This window comes from Talpa europaea, assembly GCF_964194135.1.
Source record: "Talpa europaea genome assembly, chromosome: 4".
Classification (NCBI taxonomy): domain Eukaryota; kingdom Metazoa; phylum Chordata; class Mammalia; order Eulipotyphla; family Talpidae; genus Talpa; species Talpa europaea.
The window spans coordinates 30,597,826-30,603,963 of NC_140070.1; positions in this window are offsets into that span (position 1 = coordinate 30,597,826).

Here is a 6,138-nt window from a genome sequence, read left to right on the forward strand (position 1 = left end):
AACAGTGTTTTTTAATGTGGGCCTCAACAAAACTGTTGCTTGTCTTAGAAAAAAACAATGTTTAAAAATAGCACATTATAATTAAGGCGAATTCTTGCATACTTTTCATTTTATTCTTAGGATAATTATGTCAATGAGACAGAATATCACCTTCCTTTTCATAGATGGCATCTGTTATAGATAAAAAAAATTTTTGTCTGAAGATACTTATACAAATAACTGAAATATTAGACCAGTAACTCACACATGGGTTCAGAGAGACTGAAAGCTATTATGAAAAGGGGATCTTTTGGAAGACTTTCCCAACACAAGAGCAGGATAGCTTGGGTACTCCTAAGAAGAAAGGTCTGGAAAGATAATGTACCAAGACTTAACGAATCCTAATTCTACACTTCCAAATCAAATGTCTAATAGGGTAGTACCCGTCACAGAAAAATATTTTATCAGTCACCAACTTGAAATGTACCAGACAAGAAACACATTTCCTACCAGTTACAAATTTGGTGTGGGGCTATTGGAGTATCATTTTTGGAAAGAATTTATTTAATTTTCCATGCATGTGTTCCGCTTCAAATGTTGCATTTCTAGTTAAAATAACTTCATTATGTTTAGTTTTCCTTCCAAGACTTTCCTGGTAGACGTGTATAGTACCAAATTTTGTAACATACAACAACACTGTATGATATAAAGTCTCTTTAAATTGAAAAGGGAACATGTATACATTTCAGAATTTTAGATCTGCTTATGATGCCATCTTTACTGATCACTGATAGACAATAGAGATGGGATCTGAGAGAATAAAGCAATCAGTGTTTTAAACGTCATAATAACACTTCTGATTCATAGTTAAAGAGTATGTAAGTCAAAGCAACATTATGGATTTTTGTAAACAACAATACTGTAAATTTCAAATAAACAGACGGTCCAACCCCAGGAGCAGATGATGATTTGGGCAGCTCTGTGGGGAACAAGATGGAGGAAACATCTGTTCTAAATGTCCACTGGAGCAGTGGTTTCAGCGAGTGCAATTTTCTGTTTAAGAGGAACTTTTCTAGGAAGAATGAACTGCATTGGTCCCTGTGGCTGTGCAGATACCTACCTCACAGAGTTGTTGCAAAGGATTGACCATTTGGTTCAAACTTTGTGATTTAAGAGTTTGTCAAGCAGTTATTTTGAATAAAAGCCAACATATCTAAAATTTAAAATTGGTGTTATGTTCCTTTTTCTTTGATAATTGTTCTTTAAAATTCAGAATTCCTGAAATCGCATTCAATGTAATGGTTACAATGGCTTTTTCACTCATGGACATCCAGGGTCTCATCATATTTCTAATTAACCTTACTTAGGTATTTTTTAATTAGGTGGAAATGTTTTTGTTTTTTGAAGAAAATTTTAAGTTGGACAATCTATGTTCTGAATAGTAAGAGTGGAATTGAAATTAGAGGTTAGGGTTGAACATTTAGTTTGGGTTGAGGGGATGTTTTACAAAGAATTCACCATTCAGTTAAGTATTTTTTAAAAAATATGTGCAGGTCAGGCCTCCCTGGTGGCAGAGGTGTTAAAAGTCTAAGTGCTATCAAGCTATCGCCAGCCACTGTGGCATGAGTGTGATCTCTGGACAGGGAGCTGACCCACGTGGCGAAGCAGACCTCTCCTGTCTCGCCAGCTGCTCCCCTCAGCAGTGTATTTCAGTAGGTCTGCCTATTCTGCTCCCTACTCTGCCTCTGGTGAATCCTCTCACCATCCCCACCCCCTGCACCTCTGGCTTATACCCCAGTTCTTTTATGCATAAATAATCTTTAAAAAATTATGTGGCGTTCACCCATTTACCCATAAATTTTGAAGGAAGGAAACAGGATTATATTTCACAAGGAGTAAGAATGTGTATTTCATTTCCAGTGTAAGGAAAGCTAACCAGAAGAAAGGGGAGCAAAGGAAAGAATTTGGCTGGGGGAAATCCAACTAAACAATCACTAGGTGGCTGGTTTCACTTGAAATAAACCTCAAGAGTATGCCACCCTGGCTGGTGATCCTCCAACGTGTCCTCAGCAGTTTGCATTCCCCACCTGTGGGAACTATCTTATATTTTCTTTTGACATTCCCCAGTCCTACAACCCCTCTGCCTGTTGCCCCCTCCCCCCACTTCCTAAAGCACCCATATCACTCCAATCCCTATTTTGTTGGGGATCTAAAAGTCATCTGCAATTCAGTAAAAGGCATTACCATCCATCCATCCATGTAAATGCTCAAGATAAAAACTCAAGCTGAAGTCACCCTTGATATCCGGATTCTTCCCCCTTCTCATCAGCAAGCCCTGGGATGTCTACGGCTGGCATATGTCTAGACTCAACCGTTCTACCTTTGCTGCCGCCACCTCAGCTCAAGTTACCAACACCTCTTACTTGCCTGCTCTTAACTGGTCTGCTTACTTGCACTGTTGCCCCCTCTGATAAACTTTACGTAATAGCCAGGGTAACCTTTTAGAAAGGTCCCCAGACCAGGGGCATTAGATCATGTCTCCCCTACCTAAAATCAGCCTGTGGCTGCCTGCTCCACTTAAAATTGAAACCCAGGACTTAACTTGTTTCTTCACCCTCACATCATGTCCTCCTCCTACAGTTCACTGGATTCTACAGCCACAGGCGCCATCCAGTCCTAGAAATATTAAACTCTTTACTGCCTCAGGTACTTAGCACATACTCCAGGAATGCTCTCCCCCGCCTCCCTGCACCCTTTTTCTTCACATTAGTAGATTTGTTCCCTCCTCAGACAGCAACCTAACTACCCTCACTAAAAGTAGATAGTGACCCTCTCTCCTTTCACTCATCCCTTTACAGCATTCCAACCCCCCCCCCAAAAAAAACAGCTGAGTATGGACAACAATCTTGTTTATTACAGAGCAATAAAAATAGGGAGGCTTTTTTTTTTAATGAGGTAACACTGGTTTATAACACTGTGATTCAGAGGTATAGGACCACACCTCTTCAGCTGTATTGTCACCATACCTCACCCACCAGTGAAGGCACTCAGTCCTTCACCATCATCCCCCTCATTAAAATATAAATTCTACGAAGACTATGCTAGTCTTGCTAATATATTCCCAGACCTAAGGTTATTAAGTGCTAAAAGGAGAGAGAACAAGAGATCACTTCATACTCCTTCACTGTTATTACGCAGGCATGAGCCACCATCATTCTCACATGCTCACAAAAGTGTCCGACCAGTCTTGTCTCTCTGCCTCTAAGTTAACGTGTTCTCTATACACAACACAGCAGAGCAGTCATTTAAAAATATTGTGTCACCTGTGTTAAGCAGCCAGCGCTGTGTTGCAGTGAAAGTCAAAGTCCTTTACATTAGCCCTAAACAACCTTGTCCGTTTCTTTCTCTGGCCTCATCTCCTATTTGGCCTTGCTAGCTCACTCTGCTCCAGCCACACAGGCCTCGCTGCTGTTCTTTGAACAGGCCAGGGACACCGGGCCTCAGGAGCCTTGCCTTAACCATTTGCTCTCCCTGCAAGTTTTTTCCCCCAAATATCCTCACAGCTAACTCTCACCAACTCCAAATTGTTGCCCAGTGGTCACTCCCTCTATTAGGCCTATCATGGCCACTGTATTTCAAAAACAACCCCCTCACTCCTACATAGCACCTTTCACCTTATAACATGCTCTGTGGTCACATATGTTTGAGTTTCCTCCAATCTCCAGCAGAATATTTGCTCCATGAGGGCAGCAATTTTTGTCTATGTATCCCACGCCCCTAGAACCATGCACAGAACACAGAAGATTTTCAGTATTTGTTGACTCAATTGATGAGTAAAGAATTTGAGTAAACTCCAGGTTAAAATATACTTTTTTCAGGCCTCCCCGGTGGCGCAGCGGTTGAGTGCTGGGTTGCGGGGCTGCCCGGGGCCTCTGCAGCACCGGTTCGATCCCCGGCTGCTCCCCAGCCAACGGAGGAGGGTCCTGCATGGCGCGCAGACCTCCCCTGCCGCCCGCTGCTCCCCTCAGCAGTGTACTTCGGTCCTTCTGCCTGCTCTGCTCCCCGCTCTGGCTCTGGTGAATTCTCTCACCCTCCCGCACTTCTGACTGTACCCAGTGCTTGTATAAATAAATAAATAAAATAAATCTTTAAAAAAAAAGTTTCACTTTAAAAAATAAATAAATATACTTTTTTCAGTTCAAAGCATTTATCAATATTCTGATATTTATTGTACAGCAAATCACAAAGCAGTAATTACAACATTTCAGGACCTGGGAAAATGCTAATGAACTATTATTTTGGAACAGGGATATGACTCTGAAAATATTTTAGACACATGGTTTCTGGGGCCGGTTGATTCAAACAACAATTTCTGGATGCTTAATTTAAGGCAGACACTGCAAGCTGCTGGGGTTACAGTACTAAGACATTTTCCTCAACAAGACCTCAGTTTTGATGAGGAAGACAAACAGTATACAGACACTGCAATATGGTTCACAACTGTATATAGAGGTAAGTGCACGTTTTCACTGGAACAAGAGAGGTGCCTAAACTGGGAAGGTTAGGGAAAGAGGGTAAGAAAAGCATGCTGGAGAACATAACATTTAAGCCTCGTTTTACAGGTGGCCAGGTCAGGGAAGGGCATTTCAGGCCAAGAGGAAAATCCTGTTTAAGGTAGCCATAAGAGAATCCACTCTCTGCATAAAATACTGGAGAAGAGTTAAGGACAAGTGGAAGCAGATGACAGTGCATGACAGGTACCTGGTTCCAAACGACTTTATGGCTCACCAAAAGAAGTCTGGATTTCTGCCCCGGTAGAGGCGGTAGCCTCTGAAACATGTAAGCACGGGAGAGAAATCAGTTTCTGTCGAGGATAAAATGGAGAAGGGTAGAAATGGATATTTAGACAGGGGTTGCGGCAAGGCTAAGAGACCATGAGGGTCTGAATAAAAACAGCGACCGGAGAAATGGAAACGGAGGGATTTTCGGAGAATTTATTTAATCTATAAATTAAGCTGATGCGGAGAGTGAAATCTAAGATGACTCAAAGGTTACTGGTTTAAGCAACTGAATAGATAACTCACAGATAATATCGAAAACAAAAGCGATTTATGCAAGAAACGAGATTCAGGAAATCGTGGCATGGACTGACTTCAACGAGGAGGGCAGAGAATGGAACTCTGGGGAAACGCCAACATAAGGTGGGAAGGGGGGAGGAGAGACAGGGAAAACTTCAGTCATGACTTTACTCAGCGGTCCTCTATCCAGCATTCCCGGTTCTGATTAACGGAGAGGAAAACGGGACGAGCAAAACTGGTGTGAAAATCGCTGCGGCAGTTCACGATTGCCAAGCCAGCACCTGGAGAGCACCACGGCAGTTAACAGCCCAAATAGGAGCCAAAGGTTCTGCCAGTGAGTGCCTGTGTGTGCGCGCGCCTGACCTCACAGGGACGCGGTACCCCCGAAGAGACGGCTAATGGGGTGAAGAGTAAGTCTGGGGAAGAAGTCCACGAAGTTTCACAAAACAGACGTCATCCGTGGCTGTCCTTTTAAAGAAATGGGCGTTAACGCTCAATGGCCTCCGCTTTACAACAGACCTTAGTCCACTCGACCTAACAGATGACCCAACACACCGTACTAATCCCCACCCTAAACCACCTCCGATGAATTAATCCAAAGAAACACCACCGGCGGCGCGAGGCTAGCGCGGGACTCACATCGCCCTCCGCCACTTCCCCCAAGCAGTTCCTCTCTCTCTCTTCCGGAGGCAAACTAGGAGGCCCCGCCCACTTCCGCAACGTCGAGTCCTCCGCGCGACAAGCCGGCGCGCCAGCCAATAGCCTGCTTTCCAAGGAACGTTACCTCTGACCTCAGGGCTAATCAGAGACAGTGGGACGAACCCCTCGCGAGAGGTGAGGTTGAAGCTGCCTCCGCCATCTTGGAGATGGGAGACGGGCGAAGGCTGTGGTCTTTCTGCTAATGCAAACAAAAAAACGGGCACATTAGTCGCCCCCTACCCCCCAGTGAAGCTATCATCCCTGGAACTGTTGACCAAAGCTACAGAAGAAGCCAGGGTGTCCAAGCCGAGCCCAGCGACAGAGAGAGCAGCTTCCCCTGCCTGCAGGGGCGGCAGGGGTGAAGTGACTGAGAACCGGAAGG